The 26,630-nt window shown below is 32.1% G+C and overlaps 12 non-coding genes and 1 pseudogene across 12 annotated transcripts; 9 read left to right on the top strand and 4 right to left on the bottom strand.

Annotated features, from left to right (window-relative positions):
* Positions 1–1,215: 1,215 nt before the first annotated feature.
* LOC132041244 (U2 spliceosomal RNA) lies at positions 1,216–1,411 on the top strand. Its single transcript, XR_009410950.1, has one exon. It is a non-coding gene; the product is annotated as a U2 spliceosomal RNA (small nuclear RNA).
* Positions 1,412–5,512: 4,101 nt separating this feature from the next.
* LOC132041240 (U2 spliceosomal RNA) lies at positions 5,513–5,708 on the top strand. Its single transcript, XR_009410946.1, has one exon. It is a non-coding gene; the product is annotated as a U2 spliceosomal RNA (small nuclear RNA).
* A 923-nt stretch (positions 5,709–6,631) lies between these two features.
* On the top strand, positions 6,632–6,827 carry LOC132041241 (U2 spliceosomal RNA). The gene has a single exon (XR_009410947.1). It is a non-coding gene; the product is annotated as a U2 spliceosomal RNA (small nuclear RNA).
* Positions 6,828–13,688: 6,861 nt separating this feature from the next.
* LOC132041242 (U2 spliceosomal RNA) lies at positions 13,689–13,885 on the top strand. The gene has a single exon (XR_009410948.1). It is a non-coding gene; the product is annotated as a U2 spliceosomal RNA (small nuclear RNA).
* A 2,577-nt stretch (positions 13,886–16,462) lies between these two features.
* On the top strand, positions 16,463–16,670 carry LOC132041248 (U2 spliceosomal RNA; annotated as a pseudogene).
* Positions 16,671–17,435: 765 nt separating this feature from the next.
* Positions 17,436–17,506, bottom strand: TRNAG-GCC (transfer RNA glycine (anticodon GCC)). Its single transcript has one exon. It is a non-coding gene; the product is annotated as a tRNA-Gly (tRNA).
* Positions 17,507–18,013: 507 nt separating this feature from the next.
* Positions 18,014–18,209, top strand: LOC132041237 (U2 spliceosomal RNA). The gene has a single exon (XR_009410943.1). It is a non-coding gene; the product is annotated as a U2 spliceosomal RNA (small nuclear RNA).
* A 1,232-nt stretch (positions 18,210–19,441) lies between these two features.
* On the top strand, positions 19,442–19,637 carry LOC132041236 (U2 spliceosomal RNA). Its single transcript, XR_009410942.1, has one exon. It is a non-coding gene; the product is annotated as a U2 spliceosomal RNA (small nuclear RNA).
* Positions 19,638–21,071: 1,434 nt separating this feature from the next.
* LOC132041238 (U2 spliceosomal RNA) lies at positions 21,072–21,267 on the top strand. Its single transcript, XR_009410944.1, has one exon. It is a non-coding gene; the product is annotated as a U2 spliceosomal RNA (small nuclear RNA).
* A 940-nt stretch (positions 21,268–22,207) lies between these two features.
* LOC132041309 (small nucleolar RNA snoR114) lies at positions 22,208–22,293 on the bottom strand. Its single transcript, XR_009411004.1, has one exon. It is a non-coding gene; the product is annotated as a small nucleolar RNA snoR114 (small nucleolar RNA).
* An 810-nt stretch (positions 22,294–23,103) lies between these two features.
* On the bottom strand, positions 23,104–23,189 carry LOC132041308 (small nucleolar RNA snoR114). The gene has a single exon (XR_009411003.1). It is a non-coding gene; the product is annotated as a small nucleolar RNA snoR114 (small nucleolar RNA).
* Positions 23,190–23,197: 8 nt separating this feature from the next.
* TRNAG-GCC (transfer RNA glycine (anticodon GCC)) lies at positions 23,198–23,268 on the bottom strand. The gene has a single exon. It is a non-coding gene; the product is annotated as a tRNA-Gly (tRNA).
* Positions 23,269–25,752: 2,484 nt separating this feature from the next.
* Positions 25,753–25,948, top strand: LOC132041239 (U2 spliceosomal RNA). The gene has a single exon (XR_009410945.1). It is a non-coding gene; the product is annotated as a U2 spliceosomal RNA (small nuclear RNA).
* Positions 25,949–26,630: the final 682 nt, after the last annotated feature.

The following is a 26,630-nucleotide window of genomic DNA, read 5'->3' as shown; positions in this document are numbered from 1 at the left end:
TGCTCTACTTTTTGTGACTTGTTTGGATATTTGGGGTTGAGTTCTAGGGATTCGGACGTGTTGAAAGAAAAATGGCGTAGAGTACTGTGATTATTATGTGACAAAACAAAGTTATGTAACTTTGGTAGTGAACATTTATGAAAATTACCCAATTTTATGATCGCACGCAATAGCAATAGGGAGTTGACCAGGGAAGGTAGCGGAGTTCCTTTGATCACAATCCTTTGTGACCCGACCGGCGGCATGGGCTCGCGATGACGAAGATGTACTAGCTCGCAAGACAAGCAGTGCGCCCTGTCAGTCCTCCTATAATCAATTAACTTAATTTTCTCTTATAAACTATTAGTGTCAATGAACTAATTCAATCCAAAACTTGAGATAATGGGTGTAAACTAGAAAATGATGCATAAATAGTTGTTATAAAGGAGTTTGAATTACCATATTCAGAGGAGTCAGTATCAATTTATCTTTGAATTGCTCCACATATAGTCCCAAGAATAACAGTTACGTTTCTAAACGAACTAGAACCAATCCGAAGTCTCCCCTTTTCTTTTAGATAAATGTATATATTCAGACATCTCATTTCATTTTTAGTTATGTCTACCAGTGTGATTACACTTCCATATCCTATGCTCAAATGATTGTACTATATTCCTACATACAAAAATCAACCATTTACCTCAGGTTTACTCGATTCATAACTATGACATGTTCAAAAAGACCAAGTATTTTCTTGATGCCCTCTGTAACTAGTGTAATATATAGGCTAATTTGCATACCATTTTCATCAGGACATACTAGTGTTCTGAATATAGATGCTGTAGTTGTAGACGTATGGCAATCTCACAATCTTTTTTGAAATTTATTTTGGAGAGTATCATTTGCATCTTATCACTTCTTAAGCAAGTCTAATACATATTTTAGCGAACCAACTTACAAATATGAAAAACCACTAAGAAGATATCAATCGATCATCTATATACCTCAATCTCAAATTAGTTGGAGTTACCTGAACCTTCCATATCAAATATCGCTCTATTTTCTTCAAATACCAAATAATTCTCTTATAAGCAGATTAAAGTGGGAGCTGTTTTTAATCCATCTTCACTCTTTCTAATCAACTTTATAAGCTTTTCTAGTCCCACACTGACTGCATAAGAGAGCTGTTGTGTACGAGGTGAGATATAAAATGACTCACGAAAACCTTAATAAAGCATACCTTTCTCGGCCTTTTGGCTAAGATCAAGTGTAGTATCTGTTCTTATCAGTTTAATATACGATAGTCGAAATTTCGACTCACATGATATTAACTTAATTTTTTAAGGGAGAAGGTCCACTACGGTAGCTTGCTATCGGGGCCTTTACGTGTCGCCTTGGTGTTGCACTACTGCCTTGGCTTGGCGCACCCCACCAATTCAAGTCCTAAACTTTTGGCATGCATCTACTTTTGTAGTTCATAGTTCATGTTTCTTGTATACTCTTATAACCTACTAGTACTAGTATAAGAAAAACTCTGAAAGATGTTGCATTTGAAACATCATATTGAAAAACATTATTTGATCAGTATTTTTCTTTCAGTAGTGATGTCCTAGTTTATAGAATGCATTTTTTCTTTAAATTTGTCCAAAAAAGAATGACTTATTTATATTTAAAAATAATTTAACTTTGAATTTTTCAATTTAATTTAAATGAAGAATATTATTTCTTTAGTATCTTAAAATTTCGTGCCAATCAAAGCGCATCAAATAAATTGAAACAGGCAAAGGGATTGTATTTCACAATTATATACTGTTTTCCTAGAAGTTATTTTTCTTAAGCACAACGTTAGATTTTTAGCAAAAGATTTGGTGGAAGTGTGTTTCCAGTTACAATTAGTTATCTCCTTCCCAGTTCCCATCCCTCTTGATAAGTTTATTCCTTGTAGGAGCCAAAAAATCTCAAACTGATTAGTTCCTTTTTCATACGATGTTATCTTAATTTGACTGGACATAACGTTTAAGAAATCTTATGCTGTTAAATCAAATGTGTATGTGACATACCCAGTGGCGGAGCTACGATTTTCGTCGAGGGAGTTTAAAATATAAAAAAGTAAACATACGAAGAAGCTTAAGAGGGTTCAACATCTACTATATATACATAAAAAATAATTTTAAACTTGTAAAAACAGTATTTTTTTTTCCTCCGAGGGGGTTCGGATGAACACCCTCGGCTCTATGTGGCTCCGCCACTGAACATACCAAAAGCAAAGAAAAATTAAAAAAAATAAAAAAATAAAAAACTAAAAGACAACACTGAACAAAAATGACCTTAGAAAATGCAACAGATCATTCTAGTAAACTTTAGTATTTCAAGGAGTAAGGAAAACCGTTTCTACATGTGAAGGAACTACTTTGCCCTAGCCATGTCCATTATTACCCTGCAAATTAAGTTTCATTGTCAGTTCATTCTTCTTTGTAAGGACTTCCCCTCAATCTCACGTTTTTGGATTCAACTTTAGCCAAAAAGAATATTGCCTGTCCAACAAGAGAGAGTTAATATTACAAGATTTACCTTCCATAATGTAGAGCATAAACATTATACATAATCAAAGGCAGATCCAAAATTTGAAATTTATGAATCTATAATGACGTCAAGTTAATATACAACAATAATTTGATTTATAATCAAATGTATATAGATATGTAGATTTCTTAATAAGTATGTGAACAAAAAGCTACTTAGTTCACATGAACCCGTAGACAACACTGTAGGTCCGCCCTGTACATAATCAATAAAGAATTGTGTCAAATGCAACTTTAGCGCACTGAGAAGGCTTCAAAAGCTCATTCAATTTCGTTTCAAACAACAGAGCAGAAGGAGATTCTATCAGAATTTAGTACTATTTTCTAAAAAGTAAGAAGATCGTCTTTGCATGCAGACGAACTACCCAATCCAAGCTATATCCATCGCGACAATGAATTTTCATTCACAAGATTTACAAACCAATAATCACAAAAGAATTATGTTAAATGCAACTTTAGCACTGTTGCAGCCTAAATAAAACTCATTATCTTTCTATGCCAAACAATATGAAGGTCAAACAAAAAAATGAGGAGCAAAAATCACTTTGGAAGAGCAATAGGAGACTATACATACAATTACACCTCTCAGGTCAAAGGAATCAAGGAAGAATTTCTGCTTATATTGCGGTTACCCAAATCTTTATATGTAGATTACCTCAAAATTACACTCACAAGCATCTGACAGATACATGTTCATTTACACTTATTAATTATGCAGAACAGCAGAAGCACATCCGCAAGTAAACATGAGATATTTGTAGAGGGGCAGAGCTATAGTATTAGGTGTGGGTTCGGGAATTCATTGACTATGTATAAATATTTAATTGTCAACTCAATAACTAAAATGAGGTTCTTTGTATGTGCTGCTTATTTGTGTCTTGATTGATCTTAAGAAGGCAGAAGGCTTAACAAGTTGTTCGAAGCCTTTCAACACGAACATGAGCAATTTGCAGCCAACTTATATGCAGAATCATAAATCTCATACTATCAATAAATTGTAAAGACTCAAGTCTTAAAGAAAATTCCTTTTCTTTTCTTTATTTTGATTTTTGAGGAATATTATACATATAATATAATCTATATAACTACAAAAAGAACAGCCTAAGAACTTACTCTCGTGGAATTGAGGTGGATAAATTAAAGAACCAATATTAGAAATTATACTGTTTCATCAAACTCACATTTCACAACTCTTTTGTCAGTCCAAAGGCATACTATAAGAGAAGCATGAAACCAAAACAATGGTCCAATGCAAGAAAAGCGTAAAACAAGAATTGGTGGGGTGCACTAACCAGATTTTTAATATTTATCTTCACTCTCCAACTTATTTAAATAGCTCTCATACTCCCACATCGACTGGACAAGAGAACTCCTATGTAAGAAGCTGAATATAAAAGAGCTTGCACAATACTTGGAAAAGCATGCCTTTCTCTGCCTTTTGGCTGAGATCATGTTATTCTCGAGCCGAGGGTCTTTCGAAAATATCCCCATCTTCCGAGATGTGAGTATTGACTCAATTTTTAAGGGGAAGATCCACTACGGTAGCTTGCTATGTGGGATTTCAAGTATGTTGTTGTTGTTGTACTCCCACTGCCTTGGACAAGAGAACTCCTATGTCACCAATTCTAGTTCTAAGTTGATTTTGCATTTCAGTGTTTCGTTTGGGATTAGGTTCAGTCTTGTAGAAGAATAATGAGTAGTACTCTAAAATCAAAGATAGGCTAACTTGACAATGCAAAAATAATTGTTCCTACTATTAATTCAGTGTAGTGTGCTCAAGTTCTTCCTTCTTGAACAACAACACACTCATCAATTGGAATTCTGCAAATTTTGAATTGATAAATGTTCAAAACACACTCATCAATTGGGTTCTAATTTATTTTTTCATTTCATTGTTTTGTTTGGGATTAAGTTCAATCTTGTAGAAGAATAACTAATACTCTAAAATCAAAGATAGGCTAACTTGAAAATGCAAAAAAAATTGTTCCTACTCTCGAGTTCTTCCTGGCTAAAACGATAACACACTCATCTTGAACTAGCAACGCAAATTTTGAATTGATAAATGTTCAATCTCCAGTAGTCGTTCCTAGAGTTTTTCCTTGTTTTAAATAGGAATATTTGTGTCCAAATTTTATATCGACGTTAAAGAGTGACTATTTTCCTAGTATTAGATTCTAAATAGTGGCTAAAACTCATAGCAATACCCAAAAACTAGCAACCACACCTAATTTTTACTCACACACCTAACCACCCTCATATTTTCACTTTTCACCCACCTGCACACACTCACATATAGAGCATAAGCAAAATACATAAATCATCAAAGAATTGTATCACATTCAACTTTAGTGCAGTGATAAGAGCAAGAGGAGATTCCATCAGAACTCAGTGTTGCCAACGAGTAAGAAGATCGTCTTTGCATGCAGAGGAACTATCCGATCCAAAATATCTCCATCACGACTTAGTAAATTGTCCTTCACAAGATTTACAATCCGTATACAAACAAAATAATCACAAAAGGATTATGTTAAAGTACAACTTTAGCACTGTAGCAGCCTAAAGAAAACTCATTATGCAAATTCTTTTACTTTTCTTTCTTTCAAGGAGTATTATAATTATAATCTTTATAACTATAAAAGACAACCTAAGAACTTACTTTCAGGGAGTTGAGGAGGATAAATTAAAGAACCAATATTAGAAGTTGTACTATCTCATCAAACTCACATTACACAACTCTTTTGTCAGTCCAATGCTAGAAAAGCTTAGGACTAGAATTGGTGGGATCCACTTCAACCTATTTAAATAAAGGAGCAAATTTTTAATATTATATTAGTCTTCACTTTCCCTTTGCTTATTTAAATAGTAGCTCTTTTAGTCCCACATCGACTGGATAAGAGAACTCGTACTGAAGAAATAGGATACAAAAGAGTCCAAGCAAACAATGAAAAAGCATACCTTTCTCGGCCTTTTGGCTAAGATCAAGTGTAGTATCTGTTCTTATCAGTTTAATATTTGATATGTGAGTCATCGACTCACACGATATTAACTCAATTTTTTAAGGGGGAAGGTCCACCACGGTAGCTTGCTATCGGGGCCTTCAAGTGTCGCCTTGGTGTTGCACTATTGCCTTGGCCTGGCGCACCCCACCAATTCAAATCCTAAACTTTTGTAGCATTTATATAAATTAATTTCTAGATGTCATGTTTCTTTAATTCTATTACAAATCCCTACTATAAGAAAACTGAAAGTGAAGTAGGAAGAAAAGATGTTGCACTTAAAACATCATATTCAAGAATATTATTTCATTAGTATTTTTCGTTAATTTCAAATTTCTCTTAATGAAGTGACATTATTTCATTTAATTTAAACTTTTCAAATTACTCATAATGAAGACCATTATTTCATTTGTATCCTAAACTTCGCATTCAGTAAAGTGCATCACATAAATTGGAACCGAAAGAGTATTTCACCATTATACTACTTTTCTTAAAGTTATTCATGTTTCTTCAGATCTTAAGCAGAATGTTATTTTAGCAAAAGATTATTTGATCGAGTGTGTTTCCAGTTACAATTAGTTATTACTTCCCCTTCCCGTCCTTCTTGATAAGTGTAACCCTTGTAGGAGCCAAAGAATCTCAAATTGGATTATTCCCTTGAATTCATTTTGTATCACAATTAGACTGGACATGATGTTTAAGTTGTTTAATAGAGAAACAATTTAATCGGCCTTCTTGATGTACCTACTATTTCCATTAGAAGGAATTCAGTTGATCATTTACGTAATTAGTTTTTGATACATCTAAAAATACAAACTTCGTAGTTCATATACAGATCAACCGACAATCAATTGTAGCAGGCCTTGTTTCTTACAATTTGGCGTTGCGACACTTACCTCAAGATTTTGGCATTATTCTCTTGGCTAGGACACTTAATTCTGCTAACAAACTGTTTTGTACAGATTTTTACTTTCCTTCAGGAATTTTCTTACTTCTTTGTCCCACACTGACTGCATAGGAGAGCTGCAATGTGGAAGTAGCATATAAAAGGGCCAAACCAAAACATTTAGGAGCATACCTTTCTCGGCCTTTTGGCTAAGATCAAGTGTAGTATCTGTTCTTATCAGTTTAATATATGATATGTGAGTCATCGACTCACACGATATTAACTCTATTTTTCTAGGGGGAAGGTCCACCACGATAGCTTGCTATCGGGGCCTTCATGTGTCGCCTTGGCGTTGCACTACTGCCTTGGCCTGGCGCAGCCCACTAAATCTATTCCTAAGCTTTTCTTTCATTTGTTTAGTTACATATAAAACAATCAACTCTAATATAACATGAAAAAATAGGTAGTTAGAAGTATTTTTTTCAAGCTCCAGGTCCAAAATATTAGTTTTTACAATTTTTGTAAGGCACCTTTTCCATATAACTCTAATTCATTAATCTCTATCATAACTAGTATTAGTACCAACGATGCTTATCAAATACAAATTAAAATGACAAACCGAACCAAAAAAAAAACCCGAGTAGTGGTTTGTTTGGTTTGGATTGGTGTGGATGCCCATCATAATAGGTTTGGTTTGGTTTTAACAAAAAAAAAGTCAAACCGAGACCAAACTTGATCCGATTAATATAGACAATTTATAAATATTTTTATACATATATAATTTATAAATAATAACTTTATCACTTTTAAACATTGATTTTTATCTTCGTGATCAATCCGTTTAAGAATTGATACCACATCCGATTGTATAATTAATTTATTTTTGGCAATTAAAAGAGACTTTTTCATTACAAAATAATGGGTCGAATGTCAAAACACTAATATCGCGAGTAACAGCCTACAAAGTGATCAAAATAGCCTTTATCACATCAACTTTAGACAAACAATAAAAAATTGGTGTAGAAAATCATCATCCTATGGAGTCCGCTGGGAACCTCTAAGAAACACCTCTTGTATAATCCTCCTTGTAAGTATTTGTGGTGTATAATTAATTCTTAATGCTAAATTTGAGTTATAATCTTTTTGTTCATTTAGCGATAGGCTTTTTAAGTAAATGTTTAAAAGCTAACTAAAATTCATTTTACGGAACAATATTAAAGTTGTTTATAACTTGATTGTTATAGTTATACATCACATGCATGTTCTATACTTATTTAATTCAATTGTTATGAATTTTTTATTTAATGAGTCAATGAATTCACCACACATTTTTCATTTTACATAATTAGAAATAGAAGGGTAAGATCTTATTTTTGGTCAAGCAAATGCTATTATAAGATGCTTCGTATTGAACCAAAAAAAAAAAAAAAACAATCAACTAACCCGAAAAATCCGAGACAAACCGAGATGAATAACCCGACTTTTGTTGGTTTGGTTTGGTTTATCGATTTAAAAACGATACAATTGGTTTGGTTTGGTATTTGAAAAATAATATTACAACGATGCTTATCAAATATATTAATTATGTCAAATATTTTCTCGATTGTCCGAGCACATCAAATCGTATTGGTTTAACAAAATCTCAACTGTCATCTTATTTCTCAATGTGATATACCCAATAGAAAAAGTTTCTATGAAACTAAAGAAAGCGAATCATATAATTATGGAACTTTTTTCCTTGTTTTTATCTATCGCATCATCTATTGTTTAATGTTATTACAGTGCATGTAACTTTTTATTGCAAGGAAAATTCCTGAAATGGACTGCAAAAGTAAACAATATACCATAAAAATCTCATAGACACACAACAAATATAGAACTAACAATAATTTTCCATAAATTTTCTGAACCCTTTGCTATAAATTAAGTGAAAGAATTGTTAAATAGAGACTATTTCATAACCTCAAAATATTGAATAATGGCAAAGCTCAACGTCTCAAAATTCCTTTATGGTGTCCTTTTCATTGTGTTCCTCCTCTCCATTATTTTTATGTATATATTTTTTCACCAACAATCAAAATATATCCCATATTTAAACAATAGCTTAACTAATTTGGTGAATATATATATATACCTCTAAATATATGTTGTCATAGTTTAACAATATTCCAACCAAATTGAAAATTGAACTAAATCAAGGAAAAGAAAAGAAAATAAACAAGATACATAAAAATCTTTAGACAGACAATAAATATAGTTTGGTTTGATTTTGAAAGAATTGTTTAGAGACTTAACCTCAAAATATTGAATAATGGCAAAGCTCAACGTCTCAAAAGATTTAGTTTGTTTTTTCTTTTATACAAAATATAGCTTAACTAGGGGTGTTCACGAAAAACCAAATCAAATCGCATAAATACCTATTTAAAAATTATAATTGCATATGTATATTTATATATATACTTTTTAAAAATTTACGGTACAATATTAATATTTAGCACTATTGATTTTTCTTTGTTTGCCTTTATAGTAATTATTTGTCTTTACTTTCTGGTTTGATTTGTAATTTTTATTTCGATAAATTCAAGAATTTATAGAATGTTCAAAATAACTTGTCTTTGAGAACTTTAATTATTCATCATTATTTTATTCAATTATCGCAAAGATATCTTGGTATATCACATCTAGATCTTTAGTTTTTTTCATAAAAAAAGAAATACATTGTAAGAATAATTTTATGTTCCTTGGAAATGGCTAAGTTCTTGAACAATGCATACAAATTATTTAAGGAAGTCCTTTTTTAAAAGAGCAATTGATTTGGCAGTGTTATATTGGAATTTAGCCAATCTAATATGTGCATGGAAGTATATTGTCATATGTTCAACAAAAAAATTGAATTAATTGAAAAACAGACAAAAATCAGATCTATGAAAAATTTACTAAGAGCTTATTTTTAGATTGGCTTATTTTAGGTGCTTTTAAGCCAAAATAGCTTTTACGCACTTTCGTAGTGTTTGGGTAAAATAGAAAAGTGCTTTTAACCACTTGTTTTAAGCTAAAATGACAAAAATAAGCCAAAAGTCGTAAGCGAAAATTCCCAACTTATGACTTTTAGGTTATAAGTCAAAAGTCATAAGCCCATCTTAGTTTCCTTTTAGAGGAAAACCGAACCATGAACATCCCATAGCATCAACATGTTAGTTTCTTCTGTTTACAAACATTTTGTTATATTATTAAAGATTAATTAAAAAAAATTAATATATTCTACCAAAAAATGAAGTGTGTAAGTGATTATTTAAAGTTACAATATAATGCCAATAATTCTTTCCCAATTCTAGAACAAAGGAAAAAACTTTGCTTATATATTTTTTCCTCATATTTTGTTATGTTACCTTATGTTAAAAGATTTTTGAAGATAGATGAGAGAAAATTTATAATGAAATTTGAATTTCAGGTATCATCCGAATAGATGGTTTGAAATGTTGCACCAACAACCACATCGGAAGTTGCATTCCAGGCTCCAATGATGATATCATATGTGATAATCTTTGCAAGCAAAATTGCAATGGAGGCCACTGCAAAATCATAGGCTCAAAATCTCCCAATCATTTTTGTCATTGTCTTTGTTAACAAATCTTCAAATTTGTTTGATATACGTGTGACTGCTTGTAAGAAAGAGAGACTGGTAACCTTCAGTATACATATATTGAAAATTCGGAAAAGAAAATCTAAATCTATCTTTAATTTACTTTTGTCATCACATCATAATTAAATTTTTCTATGTTAATAACTTCATTTCAATATCATGGTAATGATGAAGTAAATGGTTAATTTCTTAATATATAATTTTAAAATTGTCACTGAATCTCTTTTAGGCTTTGAGTCACTCATTTTAGGTCGTGTCAATTTTTCCGTCAAACTTCATGACAAATTAAATTAAGATAAATATAATGATCACCACTTTTTCTATAAGATCACTCATCCTTAAATAGAATACTTTGAAATTGAGGAGAGAAACATATACTCCCACAAATTCACTTTATTTATCACAGTCTGACTTGACACAAAGTTTAATAAAGAATGAAGACTTTTAGTATTTTTAATCTTAAAAATGTCATAACATTTATGTGAATGTAAAACTTTTGAAACTTCATGTGCTTTTAACTATGTCATAAGACTTCTCTGATATTCAGATTTATATTACTCCACATGTTAATAGATGAGGAATCCTAGAAGGATAAGTTATGGTGATGATGCAACAAATTTTCATTATCTTATTGTTCTTTTTGTTCAACTTTGTCAAAAGGATCTTCCCTGTCCAAAATGACTGAGCAATACTGCAAAATCATCTGTCATAGCACAAAAACCAAAAGAATTATGTCAAATTAAACTTTCCCTTGTGAGCGAACTCTAAAAACTTCTTTCTGTACCAAAATTTGTGGTCTTTTAAATATGCCACGAAATTCTTGTAACTATAAAATCATGTCATTAAGGGTAAATGATATTTTATATTTTGTCTATTTTAAAATATAGAAAAGTGTCATTATTTTTGCTAAGACTAAAAAATAAAAAATATCATATAAAATAAAATAGGATACTTTTAAATATTTTTATATGCATAATGTTCACACAAGTTGTGAAAACTAGTCAAATTATTAGATGAATAGTAGGTTGTCATGATATATCTTTTACGCTAATTCTATATGGAACACTTATTTACTTCCAAAATTATTATCAAGATGGTTTCTAAAATTATATTACTATTGTTGTTTTTAGTTCAATAAATATAATTTTTACATATATTTTTAATTAAAAGGTTGGTAGCATAAATTTTCATGGAAGCCTTTTTAATGAGATTGGAAAATCATTTTGGGGATAAGGTTTGTTAAAAATATCTACCAACTTATGGGTATTTTTTTTTTTACAAAAATATAACCCTTATGGGTTTATTTTATATTTCCACATCTATTATAATAACAACTCAAGGTGCATATGCAAGTATTTACACCCCGTTATTTAAGTCATAACTTTCAAGAGTTGCCATATATAAACAAATAAAATAAAGAAATATCTATAAAATAATGTAGGGCTAATCTTGTTATTTAAGTCATGTTCAAGAGTCATATATAAACAAATACTTGAAGCGCATTAAAGAAGATATATCTCTTTCTTGTATGGACCGTCAATGGGAGAAAAAAATTTGGACCATTTCTCGATTTGCGTGTATCACTAGTGTGGCCATATATTACTATTGTTGTTTCTTCTCTCGTATCGTTTAATTTTATCGGATGTCCCCGAAGGGACAAGTTTCACTCTTCTAGTTCGCGCATATAAACGCTTCAAAAATTTCTTCTTAAGACGATGTGGTAACTAGATAGTTGGGATTCAACTGGACTCTTTTGTTTCTAGTTTATAATGAACTATCTCAGGTACAGTTGCTAAGATGGGCCGGCCCTGTTCACTTTTCTGAAGTGGATTCCCTTTTGGGTTGTACCCTAATTTCACTCTTCTAAGCCCATTAGTACAAACAAAAAATTGGTGGAAGATAAAAATAAGACAAAAATGTGTAAAATAAAGCATTTTGCTTCCAAGAGAACAAAGATGACCTCAGAAAAGCAAAAGAACACTAGTAAAATTTAGTAATTCAAGGAGTAAAGAAGACCATCTCTACGTATAAAGGAATTACACCTGCCCAAATCTGGCTCCAATGTTACTCTCCAAGGTTTCATTGTCATTTCATTCTTCTTTGTAAAGACTTCCGCTAGAGCAATCTCAAGTTTTTGGATTCAACTTTTGCCAAAACGAATTTTTGCATGTTCAACATGAGTGAGCGAATATTACAAGATTTACCTTCCATATAGACCAGTTATTAGATATTATTCAAGATTTCTAGTTGATATATATCATACAGTTGCTAAGATGGGCCGTGATATCACTTGAAAAAAAATGGATTCCGAATTCACATGAACCCATAAACGACACTCTAGATCTGCTTCTTACATAATGATCAAAGAATTGTGTCAAATGCAACTTTAGCCCCGTGATAAAAATGTGTTTTGCTTCCTAGACAACAATCATAATGACCTCAGAAAAGCTCAAACACTAGAATTTAGTGTTCCCAAAAAGTAAGAAAATTGTCTTTCCACGCAGAGACCCTCCATCGCGACTCAACAAATTTTCATTCACAAGATTTACAATCAGTATATAAACCAATAATCACAAAAGAATTATGTTAAAAGCAACTCTAGCATTGTAGCAGCCTAAAGAAAACTCATTATGTTTCTTTGCCAAACAATATGAAGTTTAGACGAAAATGAAATGAGAAGCAAGAATCAACTTGGAAGAGCAATAGGAGACTCTAATTAAAAGAATTTAGTACTTCCAAAGAGCAGAGAAGATCAAATTTATATGTGGATTACCTCAAAATTATACTCACAAGCAGAAGCCCTAACAAGTTGTTCGAAGCCTATCAACACGACTAGGAGAAAATTGTTAGGGTTTACCATAAGATCAAAGTTATTGTGTCAAATGCTACCATAATTGTGTTTTTTAAAAACTCAAATTGATGGAATTTAGTGTTAAAAAAGTAAGAAAATTGTCTTTCCACATTTGAATAATCCTTTCTTGGAGGAAAATTTTCATTCACAAGATTTAGGTCCGTCTCTCTCACAGATATAAACCAATAATCACAAAAGAATTATGTTAAATGCAACTCTAGCATTTTAGGGAAAACTCATTATGTTTCTTTGCCAAACAATATGAAGTTTTATGATTTTATTAAATATTCATATTTAGATCAACGAAGCCCTAACAAGTTGTTCGAAGCCTATCGACACGACTAGGATCAAATTCCTTTTCTTTTCTTTAATTCAAGGAATATCATAAATATAATCTTTATAACTATTAAAAAAAAAAAAAAGGCCTAAGAGCTTACCTTGGGGGAATTGAGGTGGATAAGTTAAAGCACCAATATTAGAAATTATACTGTTTCATCAAACTCAAATTTCACAACTCTTTTCAATCCAATGGAAATACTAAGAAAGTTCCAATCCAAGAAAAGCATTGGACTAGAATTGGTGGGGTGCACTTCAGCTTATTTAAAGAAAAAGAAAGGAGCAGATTTTTAATTTTTGTCTTCACTTACCTTTTGCTTATTTAAATAGCTCTTCTATTCCCACATCGAATGGACAAGAGAACTCACATTAAAGAAACATGATATAAAAGGGCCCAAGTGAAACTTTAAAAAGCATACCTTTCTCGGCCTTTTGGCTAAGATCAAGTGTAGTATCTGTTCTTATCAGTTTAATATCTGATATGTGAGTCATCGATTCACACGATATTAACTTTATTTTTTAAGAGGGAAAGATCACCACGGTAGCTTGCTATTGGGGCCTTCAAGTGTCGTCTTGGCGTTGCACTGTTGCCTTTGGCCTGGCGCACCCCACCAATTCTAGTTCTAAAATTTTCTTTTCATTATTAAACCTAATTTGTTTTATAAAGAATAATATAATCCAGGAATTTTCTATTGTATGAACACTCTGTCAGTGATTGGAAACCATGAAGGGTATTGCGATATTCCTATGTGTTTAGGAAAAGGCATAACCACTACGAAGTTCATTCCAAGGACTTAATCTTTCTTTTTAAATTCCCTATTAATAGTGTTCTATTTGGTATGAACAATTTTTAAATTAAGTATAATATTTTTAATATTTGAAATTTTAATTTTAAAATATTAAATTGATCTAATTAACATTTTAATAATAAAGTGCAACTTTACAAGCCGCCAATCATCCTACTGTCCCCAATAAAGCCTTCCCATTAGTTTCTCCACAAGCTGCACGACCCTTAAAATCGTTCCACCATCAGAAATCAATCACCCTTCTTCTCCATTAGGGAACACCAGTACCTTTCTTTCAACAAGTAGTGGTGGTTTTTTGACTGTTTTTTCAGATATGAAATAGAAGGTGAAGGCAGCGGCAAATTTGGTGGTGGCGTAAGGAAGGAAAAAAAAAAGGAAAAAAAAAGAAGAAGAAGAAGAAGCTAGTGTTACGTACAGAGACAAAATTGGGGGAAGGTATCTGAATATTTTCAAATGACATTAAGATAGCTACAAAAGCAGAACAAGAAGGATTAAAATTTCTCTCGGTGCTAGTTTAAGGCACTTGGGGGATTCTCTTCAAGCACCACGAAACGGAATACTCGTATTCTTGAAACTTTTTTTAGTAAGGCACTTTTTTTAGTAAGGCACCCCTTTCAAGTTACTCATTCATTAATCTTTGATCAAGACAGACGACCACAACATATAGCACTACTTTAAACAAACCAGAAACTGGTGAATCATCGTAGGAGAAACAAAGAGTAGAGATAATCAAAAATATTTCTAAATCTGTCTACTCTCTAGGAGATGAACTTGGTATAGTTGTAGTATATACTAGAGTTAGTACTGTCTCATCCATTCTTTTCTTTTCATATCATTCTACATTTTCTCGTTTTGTAGGAAAATTAAGACCAGTAAATTTGTATCCAAGAAAGAAATAAGGGGGTTAAAAAATGTAGCCTATTCAAATATAAAATCTTATCTCTTGAAGAGAGATGGAGAATTCTCTTCTTTAGTCCCACAATCCGGATATGAGAGCATCTCTCTGCAAAGTCTCCTTCTCTCTCTCTGGTATAAAATAGCCCGCACAATACTTGTCTCTCTACCTTTCTCGGCCGGTGATGGATTTTTTGGCTAAGATAGGGGCTTTGTAGTTCTCGTTCTTTTGGATTTAATATTTGATATGTGGGCCAAGACTCACACGATATTAATGAATGTTTTAAGGGGGAAGGAACTGTTTTTGGTGGTTGAGTTCGGTTAATAAAAGTACATAATTCGAGTAATATGCCTTATTTGACACTTTGCACTCATTTGAAATACCGCCTTGGCACAAAAAAAAAAAAGCAAATGAACTCCCATCAATTCTAGTTCTATGTTATTTTTGCATTTCATTGTTTTGTTTGGGATTAAGTTCAATCTTGTAGAAGAATAACTAGCACTTTAAAATCAAAGATAGTCTAACTTGAAAATGCAAAAATAATTGTTCCTACTATTAATTCAGTAAAGTGCGCTCGAGTTCTTCCTTCTTGAACGATAACACACTCATCAACTGGAATTGTTGAAACTCCAGTAGTCGTTCCTAGAGTTTTTCCTTGTTTTAAATAGGAATATTTGTGTCCAAATTTTATATCGACGTTAAAGAGTGACTATTTTCCTAGTATTAGATTCTAAATAGTGGCTAAAAAGAAAAAATAAAAAAAACCTAATTTTTACTCACACACCTAACCACCCTCACATTTTCACTTTTCACCCACCTCGCACACGCTCACATATAGAGCCATAAGCAAAATACATAAATCATCAAAGAATTGTATCACATTCAACTTCAGGTGATAAGATCTCTGGAGGAATTGCCTGCTATCTTCAATGTTTCATTGTCATTTCATTCTTCTTTGTAAAGATCTTCTCAATTGAAGTTTTTGGGGAACTATCCGATCCAAAATATCTCCATCACAACTTAGTAAATTGTCCTTCACAAGATTTACAATTTGATATACAAACAAAATAATATACAAAGGATTATGTTAAGTACAACTTTCTTGTAATAAAGAAAACTCATTGTGCAAATTCTTTTACTTTTTTTCTTTGTTGATATTATATTATAATCTTTATAACTATAAAAGACAACCTAAGAACTTACTTTCATGGAGTTGAGGAGGATAAATTAAAGAACCAATTTGGGTTATACTATCTCATCAAACTCACATTACACAACTCTTTTGTTCCAATGCTAGAAAAGCTTAGGACTAGAATTGAGGATCCATTCAACTATTTAAATAAAGGAGCAAATTTTTAATATTATATTATCCCTCAATTTCCCTTTGCTTATTTAAATAGTAGCTCTTTAGTCCCACATGAACGGACAAGAGAACTCGTATTAAATAAGAGCATGATACAAAAGAGTCCAAGAAAATCATGGAAAAGCATACCTTTCTCGGCCTTTGGGCTAAGATCAAGTGTAGTATATTTTCTTAATAATCCGATCGTGAGTCATTCATTTACGATATTCTATTTTTTAAGGGGGAAAGGTCCACCTTCACACGATAACCATTAGCTTGAATTTATCGGGGCCTTGAAGTGTCGCCTTGGTTGCACTTTATTGCCTTATTTAAAAAAAATTCGGCACACCCCACCAATTCTAGTTCTAAACTTTTCTTTCATTAATGTTTCCTCCGTACTTTTTGAATCATTATCGAACCCCCAAAAGTAAGAAAATCTTTCAGGGCAATTTAGTGAAAAAAGACGGTACACTGGTAAATTGAAGTATTCTTATTTTATTAATAAGAGCTTAGACCAGCTAGCTAATATTCATTCTATGAATTAAGAACAAATTCAATCCACAACATGTTTCTTGTCACGAAGTCAAGCCTCAATTATTATAAAGTGCCAGCAATATCTTCCAACTCCCTTCGGATCAAACAACCTGCATATGGGACGAACGATTTCATACACCAACAAAGTGTATTACTACATTTTAGAATTGAATATGCTGCACCAAGTATTATTTTGCATCATCTCATATATAAGTCTCACAAACCATGCTTATTCATATTGATTGTGTGATCTCTAAACTGGTAAAACTAACAATAACCACGAATATTACTCTCAATCAACATAAATATTCCCTATTTGAAGTCTAGTAATCCCAAACTTCTAGCTAGTGGTGGAGAGTATTTCAATCATCCTCTATCTTTCTTTCGTGTCCACATTTTACATGTTTTTGATATAAAAGAAAATGTACTTTGCAATAATTATAATTGAAAACGATAAAATGCTTACGCAATTTCTTTTCAGAAAAAAGTGAGGCTCGGATGTGCTATTTTGTCATCTGATATCAGACACGGTGAAGACCCAAGTTCTCACACAGTGCACAACATATCTTCACAGCACTCATTTAATGCACCAGCCGGGAATCGAACCCGGGTCTGTACCGTGGCAGGGTACTATTCTACCACTAGACCACTGGTGCTCGATCGTTTAAGAATTTCATGTAACTCTCACGTCGATTAGATTATATTGAACATGTAACTTAGTATTTCAGTTTATTGAAATAAAATATGAGAGAATTACCATAAAAGGACAAATGAGGGAAATTACTCACTAATTGACTTAAACTTGTGAAATCTTTTAGCACTGGCAAACTCTCTCTGCTTAGCTCCTACTGAAAGCAAAAATTTTGGAGTAGGAGAGAGTTGAAAATATTTTGCAGCCACAAATTGAAAACTGTAATATTGCTAGTTAAAAATAAGCTTCTTCAACCTCCTAAACCCAATGTATTAACCTTCAGAATTAAGCTATTACTATACTACAGACGATTAATGGGATAGAATTAGTTTAATATAAAACCAGAAGAGATTAATGAATCTTATATCTTCGAGAGAAGTATAGAAGCTTTTCTAGTCCCACATCGACTTGTCAGAAGAGTTCCTATGTAAGAAGCTGAATATAAAACATCCCGGGCAAAACTTGGAAGAGCATACCTTTCTCGGCCTTTTGGCTAAGATCAAGTGTAGTATCTGTTCTTATCAGTTTAATATCTGATATGTGAGTCATTGACTCACACGATATTAACTCTATTTTTTAAGGGGGAAGGTCCACTGCGGTAGCTTGCTATCGGGGCCTTCATGTGTCGCCTTGGTGTTGCATTACTGCCTTGGCCTGGCGCACCCCACCAATTCTAGTTCTAAACTTATTTTCAGTAGTCAACCTTTTATTGGTGGTAACATTTATCGATGCTCTTTTACTGTCAACTATGAGTAGAAAATATAGCAAGCTGAAAGCATGATGAAGATAACCAATTCATCACTTTGTAGAGCTTAACTTCATTACTATATTCCACTCGTTAGTAGTGTTCTTTGTTATAAGACTAAATAGAAATAACAAATCTTGACTAAGAAAGTTGTGTAATTGGGTATTAAACGATTTTTCTTTTTTGGTATAACTATTTGATATCTAGAAGAAACCAGCCTGACTAAGTTGATATTCACCCTGCATAGGGCCCATCTAAGGCGAAACGATGCGGAGGAATCTCATCCATTCACCACACCCCTCTTATCATTAAACATTTTGCTAACAATGATCCAATGGTTGTATGCTAAACTTCTAGTATAACACTAGCTATATATTATAATGTTCTCTTTAAGCTATTCAAACTTCTTCAGTTGCTTATTATTTAAGGACAAACAAATCATTTATGAAATTCACCTTGGTATACTGCAGTTATTAGCATCAGAACAGAACTTAGTTTTCCCATCACTACACTATTGATCTTTTAGAGTTCCTCCTTAGACAGAGGAAAAACATAAAATCTAAAGTCTCAACTTTCCTTTTCCTATACTACTGCAGTTTAAAAGAAATTGGACTGCCATCTCTAACAAACAATAGCATAATCATTTTTAACTATCGCAAAAACTGCCGATTGAATAAGTCATTTTTTGAATCATTAAAGAAACAACTGGCACTACATAACCAATTTAATCAGTATTCTTCATATGCCTACTATATAATTCCATAACAATGAATGGGGTTGATTGTTTTTTTATGCTAATTAAGCCATATGGTCACATGACCAATTTACGTAATTAGTTCCTGAAACATCTAAATTACAAGCTGCATAGAGAATATACAAACATTACAGTGAATAAAAAATCATTTCCTGTACTTGTACCTCGTATCTGTCAAACGTGGGGTGGAGCGCGGGCATAAACCTAGTAATATTATATTTATTACTTTTACTTGAGAACATCATGTGCTGCTGCAACAAGTGGAAAAGGCCATCAATTTTTAATATATGTTTGCACTTTCCTTTAGGTGTTTTCTTACTTCTTAGTCCCACACTGATTGCATAGAGGAGCTGCAATTTGGAAGTGGTATATAAAAGGGCCCAAGCGAAACATTTAGAAGCATACCTTTCTCGGCCTTTTGGCTAAGATCAAGTGTAGTATCTGTTCTTATCAGTTTAATATCTGATATGTGAGTCATCGACTCACACGATATTAACTTTATTTTTCTAGGGGGAAGGTCCACCACGGTAGCTTGCTATCGGGGCCTTCATGTGTCGCCTTGGCGTTGCACTATTGCCTTGGCCTGGCGCACCCCACCAATTCTAGTTATAAACTTTTATCATTAGATTTTTTTTGTTTTGTTGTAATGTTTGCTCATTATCGTAACAAAAACTTCAGGACAATCAAGTGAAGAAACAGTTCATTGATAGAGAGTTAAGTAAGATTCAGCTAGCTAACATTCATTCTATGAAGAACAATTTAATCCGCAAAATATTTTTCCTGTCATAAGGCTAAACCTCACAACCTGCATAGTGTACAAACACACCGCCAGTGACTTGAAACAATTCCATACACCAACAAAAAGTTACTACATCTTCAAATGTTTTTGCATGATGATTCCTATTATGATTTACAATGCTTTCTTCTTCTTCTTCTAAACAAGAACCATAAATATGACTCTTAATCAACACAGATATTCCGCATAATTTCTTTTGAGCATCGCCTATGTAGTTTTTAGTATGAGATCCTAATATCATTTTCACATTGAACTTTAAGTTAATGTTAGACAAACTCAGCATGCACCAGCCTGGAATCGAACCCGGGTAAGTACTGTGGCAGGGCACTATTCTACCACTAGACAAGTGGTGCTTGATGGCCAAAGAATTTCATTTTATTCCCATGTCTATTTGATATCAATATATTGGCGTCTAACATATTACAAATGAGATCTGCGTAAAGCTCACCATCCCCTGATCCCATTTGTGAGACTATAGTGGGTATGTTGTTGTTTGTTTGTCTATTTGTCACAAAATAAAAGAGAATTATTGTAAAAGGACAGATGAAGGAAATTACTCTCTAATTGACTTAAACTGGCGGATCTATATAGTTCTTTATATGCCTTGATGCATTTCCAAGGCCTAAAATACTGTAATGTTTAAATGTCATTCATTGAGCACCCCATCCAGTGGCGGAGCTAAGCGGAGGGAAGGAGATCTCCATAATTCGTTGACATATAGTGCATAAATAGTGGGATAAATAATATTTTTGGTTATATAAGGAAAAGTCTAGTGAAGTGTCACAGGGGTCCTTCTTTAGTTTCGTTATAGCAGAATGTTAGTAGATTTTTAGCAAAAGCAGTAAAATTTGATGAAATCTTTTGGCATTGGGAAGCTCTCTTTGTTCAACTGAATATTGAAGAATTAAACTAACCTTACAAAATGATCTACTGTTTCAGCTTCTACTGATCAAAGCAAAAATTTTGGAGTAAGTTTGCAGACAACAAAATGTAAGTTAAAGAAGCTTCTTCAAGCTCCTAAACCCAGTATATTAACCTTCATATTTAATCTATTATACTATAGACGATTATGGGATAGAATTAGTTTAATATAAAACCAGAAGAGATTAGTGAATCTTATCTCTTGGAGAAAAGTATAGAAGCCCTTCTAGTCTCTAGTCCCACATTGACCGGACAGAAAAACTTACCAGTAAGGAGTTGAAGTATAAAAGAGCCCGCGCGATACTTGGAAAAGCATACCTTTCTCGGCCTTTTGGCTAAGATCAAGTGTAGTATCTGTTCTTATCAGTTTAATATCTGATATGTGAGTCATCGACTCACACGATATTAACTCTATTTTTTAAGGGGGAAGGTCCACCACGGTAGCTTGCTATCGGGATCTTCAAGTGTCGCCTTGGTGTTGCACTATTGCCTTGGCCTGGTGCACCCCACCAATTCTAGTTCTATAACTTTTCTCTCATTAGACTTTTTTTTCCTGTCGTAATATTCCTCTGTACTTTTTGAGAGAAGAAACCACAAATGTAAGAAAAAACTTCAGGACAATGAAGTGAAAAAACAGTTCACAGAGCGGAAGTATTCTTATTTGATGAATAAGAGCTTAGATTAGCTAGCTAACATTCATTCTATGAAGAACAATTCAATACACAAAATATTTTGCTTTTCATTAAGTCGAATCTCAATCAAATATAAAGTGTCACAATATCTTCCAACTCCCTTCGGATCAAACAACCTGCATATGGTACGAACATACCGCTAGTCATGAGTTGAAATGATTTCATACACCAACAAACTACATCTTAGAATGTTTTTTTCATCATGATTCTTGTTACGATTTACAATGCTTTCTTCTTCTTCTTCTTCTTCTTCTTCTTTTGTATTAAATATGCTGCTCCAAGTATTATCATGCATCGTTTTCGTATATGTCTCATCAAAACATGCTTATTTATATTGATTGGGTGATCTCTAAACCGGTAAAGCTAACTATAACCACAAATATGACTCTCAATCAACACAGATATTCTGTATTTGAAGTCCCAGTAACCCCAAACCTCTAGTTTGTGGTGGAGGGGGCTCAATCATCATACTATACTGCTCAGCGGTTACATTTTACATGCTTTTGATATAAAGAATATGTACTTTGCAAGTAATATAGTAATTGAAAATGATAAAATGCTTATACAATAAGATCGCCTACGTAGTGTTTAGTTAGACAAACTAATGCTTTTGATATAAAGAATATGTACTTTGCAAGTAATATAGTAATTGAAAATGATAAAATGCTTATACAATATCTTTTCAGCATCGCCTACGTAGTGTTTAGTTAGACAAACTAAAGAATTAAGAGAAAAAAATAGATCTAAGAAAAAATGAGAGGCTCAGATGCGCTATTTTGTGATCTGATATCAGACATTGTGAAGACCCCAATCATCACATATTGCGCAATTATCTTCACAGCACTCATGTCATGCACCAGTATTCTTATTTTATGAATAAGAGCTTAGATTAGCTAGCTAACATTCATTCTATGAAGAACAATTCAATACACAAAATATTTTGCTTTTCATTAAGTCGAATCTCAATCAAATATAAAGTGTCACAATATCTTCCAACTCCCTTCGGATCAAACAACCTGCATATGGTACGAACATACCGCTAGTCATGAGTTGAAATGATTTCATACACCAACAAACTACATCTTAGAATGTTTTTTTCATCATGATTCTTGTTACGATTTACAATGCTTTCTTCTTCTTCTTCTTCTTCTTCTTCTTCTTTTGTATTAAATATGCTGCTCCAAGTATTATCATGCATCGTTTTCGTATATGTCTCATCAAAACATGCTTATTTATATTGATTGGGTGATCTCTAAACCGGTAAAGCTAACTATAACCACAAATATGACTCTCAATCAACACAGATATTCTGTATTTGAAGTCCCAGTAACCCCAAACCTCTAGTTTGTTGGATCATACTATACTGCTCAGCGGTTACATTTTACATGCTTTTGATATAAAGAATATGTACTTTGCAAGTAATATAGTAATTGAAAATGATAAAATGCTTATACAATATCTTTTCAGCATCGCCTACGTAGTGTTTAGTTAGACAAACTAATGCTTTTGATATAAAGAATATGTACTTTGCAAGTAATATAGTAATTGAAAATGATAAAATGCTTATACAATATCTTTTCAGCATCGCCTACGTAGTGTTTAGTTAGACAAACTAAAGAATTAAGAGAAAAAAATAGATCTAAGAAAAAATGAGAGGCTCAGATGCGCTATTTTGTGATCTGATATCAGACATTGTGAAGACCCCAATCATCACATATTGCGCAATTATCTTCACAGCACTCATGTCATGCACCAGCCGGGAATCGAACCCGGGTCTGTACCGTGGCAGGGTACTATTCTACCACTAGACCACTGGTGCTTGTTGGACAAGGAATTTCTTGTCTTCTACTGCATTTATCAGAAAAGTCTTATGTCTAAGCTATTTTTGATATCAATAAGTTGATATGAAGATGTCACTTATTATTCAGTACTCTAATGACTTACACTGGTGGATCTATGTAGTCATTTATGTGCCTTGATTCATTTCTAAGGCGTAAAATACTACTCTGTTTCAATTTATGTGATATTTTTCGCTTTTCGAGATCTAAACTGCATGAACTTTGACCAACATTTTAAAATGCTTTTTTTTTTTACCAAACTAATATGAGAAAAGTTGTTACTTATAATACTTTTCATGTAGTTTTCAAATATATAAATTTTAATCTTAAAATATTAAGTTAATCTAATCCAATTTAGCTTCATATTTTAGTCAAATTGACTCTAGAAAGCTAAAAATTACCACATAAATTGGGACGGAGGGAGTAATGTCTATATGCCAAATATCGGAGGGTGAATATGTTTCATTGAGCTCCCACTAAAAGCAAAATAGTTTGGAGCAAGAGAGTTGGAAATAATTTGCAGCCGACAAAATTAAACTGCAATATTGTGAGTTTAAAGAAGCTTCTTCAAGCTCTTAAACTCAGTATATTAACTTCTTAATGAAGCAATTCATTGCTCTTTCATCAAATATTACTATTATATATAAGTGCCAAAGTAATGATTTTGTCGTCCTTAGTCACATTCTAACTATTTGGTTGTGAAGTTTGCTAACCAAAATGATTTGTTTTTCCACATATGCCCTTACATTTGCTATTTCTTACTTTGCAGACCAAAGTGTCTTTCCAGTAAATTGAAATACTTCCAAACCCTTTTTACATAGCCCTTTAGATCAACTTTTTGCAGGTTAAGTAGGACTATACTTTTTTGTATGTTTTATTTTTATCCCTACTTTATTCCTTTATTACTTAAAGTTGTCACATTTAATTTGGTAAATACAGTAAACTTTGAGCCTCTTTAAAATGCTTAAAAAGTTATGAATAGTGATGATGTCATATAAAATAAACACCTATGCACAAAGATGATAAAAAATTACTACTATATAAGGGAGAATACCCCTTTTTTGTAGTCCTCATATCATTTGCTATTGTAAGTTATTATTCGTCCGATTGAACGTAAAGTTTTGTTTGTTTTATTTTCTCCGGTAATTTTATGTAGGGCGTGCTTGCAAACATAAGTAATAAAATAAGTTTTCGCTTAGGATAGGATTAAATTTTATATCAAAAAAAATTAACACAAATAACTTATATCATTGTTAAATATTTTAAAAACGTATCAAAAATGTATATTATAGTCCTTCCATCTCTATCAAAAACTGAATTCCGAAGTATGGCTTAACTCATCTAATTTTACATGCACACACTTTTAAGATTAAATTTACCTAATAAATGACTATATTAAAAGAGGAACTATAAACACTGTTTCATATATATATATATATATATATATATATTGAAAATATTTGGAACAAACTTTAGTTAAAGAAAATATAATTTGATCTCCAAATAGTAATAACACTAAAAAATTGTAAAAAAAATAAAAAATTCACACATATTTTAGTATTAAAATATTTTGAAAAATACGGGATAGTCAATATTTTATATTATTTAGGATTAAATATTTAAGTTTAACATGAAAATGTTATTACAATGTACATTCCATAAAAAGAGTTCATTAAATTAAAAAAAATAAGGAAAAAAACATTAAGTATTTTTAAACATGCATTTCTTGAAAAGAAAGAAAGCTTGAAGTGAGAACAATTTAATTTCATTCAATTTTCAGCACTTTTTATGTGGTTTAGTTTGAAAGAACACCTACAAAAATATCTTGTAATACCAAGGCTTTTAATTATTTATATTTTTATAAGTTAACTTTAATAATTATCGTACAACAATATGCATTAAATACTTTTTACATTAATTGAATATTGTAATGTTTTTTTGCAAAAATTGAATCAGCTAATATGCGTTCAAGTCAGAGATATAAGGAAATTTAATTTAACATATGAAAAACTCAAAAAATTCAGTAAAAAGGAAATTAGAAAAAAAAAAATCATTTGTTTGATTTTTTATTTTTTAAAAATTTAATATATAAACCAAGAAAAATATTTTACTTTAACTTTCAGATACCTTTTTGTACTATAATATTTTAGAATTCTTTAGAAAGTGTCAAATTGATATTACATAAACAAGAAGTAAGAGCTAAAAAAAAGTTTAATATATATCTAAAAAATTAATTTTTAATATCGGTTTGGGCCCGGGCTTAGCACGGGCCAAATGACACTAGTATTATATTATAGATGATTAAGGGATAGAATTAGTTTAATATAAAACCAGATCGAAGTGATTAGTGAATCTTAGATCTTGGAGAAAAGTATAGAAGCTCTTTTAGTCCCACACTGACTGGATATGAGAGCTTCTGCATAAGAAGTGGGGTATAATAAAGCCCGCACAATACGTGAAAAAGCATACCTTTCTCGGCCTTTTGGCTAAGATCAAGTGTAGTATCTGTTCTTATCAGTTTAATATCTGATATGTGAGTCATCGACTCACACGATATTAACTCTATTTTTTATGGGGGAAGGTCCACCACGGTAGCTTGCTATCGGGTCCTTCAAATGTCACCTTGGCGTTGCACTAATGCCTTGGCCTGGCGCACCCCACCAATTCTAGTTCTAAACTTTTCTTCCATTAGACCATTTTTTTTTTTTTTTTGTCGTAATGTTTCGTCAGTACTTTTTGAATCATTATTGCACCCCCAGAAGTAATAACAACCTTCAGAACCATTTAGTGAAGAAAAAGAGTTCACTGGTAGAGTGAACGATTCTTATTTTTAGAATAAGAGGTTAGATCAGCTAGCTAACATTCATTCTATGAAAGCAGTATTCAATCCACAACGTCATGAAGTTGAACCTTAATTAACATAAATTGTCAAAACCTGCATAAGCAACTAGAAATTTCGCTAAGAGTGTTCAAGATTTAATATATACATAAGAGAAGTAATTTTTAACCTTTATACTTTGCATAATTTTCCGACGAAGGGTGTTTCGACCACCGTTCATGTACGTGGCTACGCCACTGCATATCATATGAACATACACACCGCCAGTGACTTGAAACAATTTCATACATGCGCCAACAAAGTGTATTACTACATCTTAGAATATAATGGAGTACTTTTTTTTTTTTTCATGATGATTCCTGTTATGATTTACAATGCTTTCTTTTTCTTCTTCTTCTATTGTATTGAATATGTTGCCCATGTTTTGAAAATGTTAATGTGTGGATGTCTATTACTCCTCTACATATAACTCCTACTACTTCATGTTCATAACTCTTGTAGAAG

The sequence above is a fragment of the Lycium ferocissimum genome, chromosome 12 (assembly GCF_029784015.1).
Source record: "Lycium ferocissimum isolate CSIRO_LF1 chromosome 12, AGI_CSIRO_Lferr_CH_V1, whole genome shotgun sequence".
NCBI lineage: Eukaryota > Viridiplantae > Streptophyta > Magnoliopsida > Solanales > Solanaceae > Lycium > Lycium ferocissimum.
The sequence above is the reverse complement of the archived record's forward strand: the minus strand, read 5'-3'. Positions and strand labels throughout refer to the sequence as shown.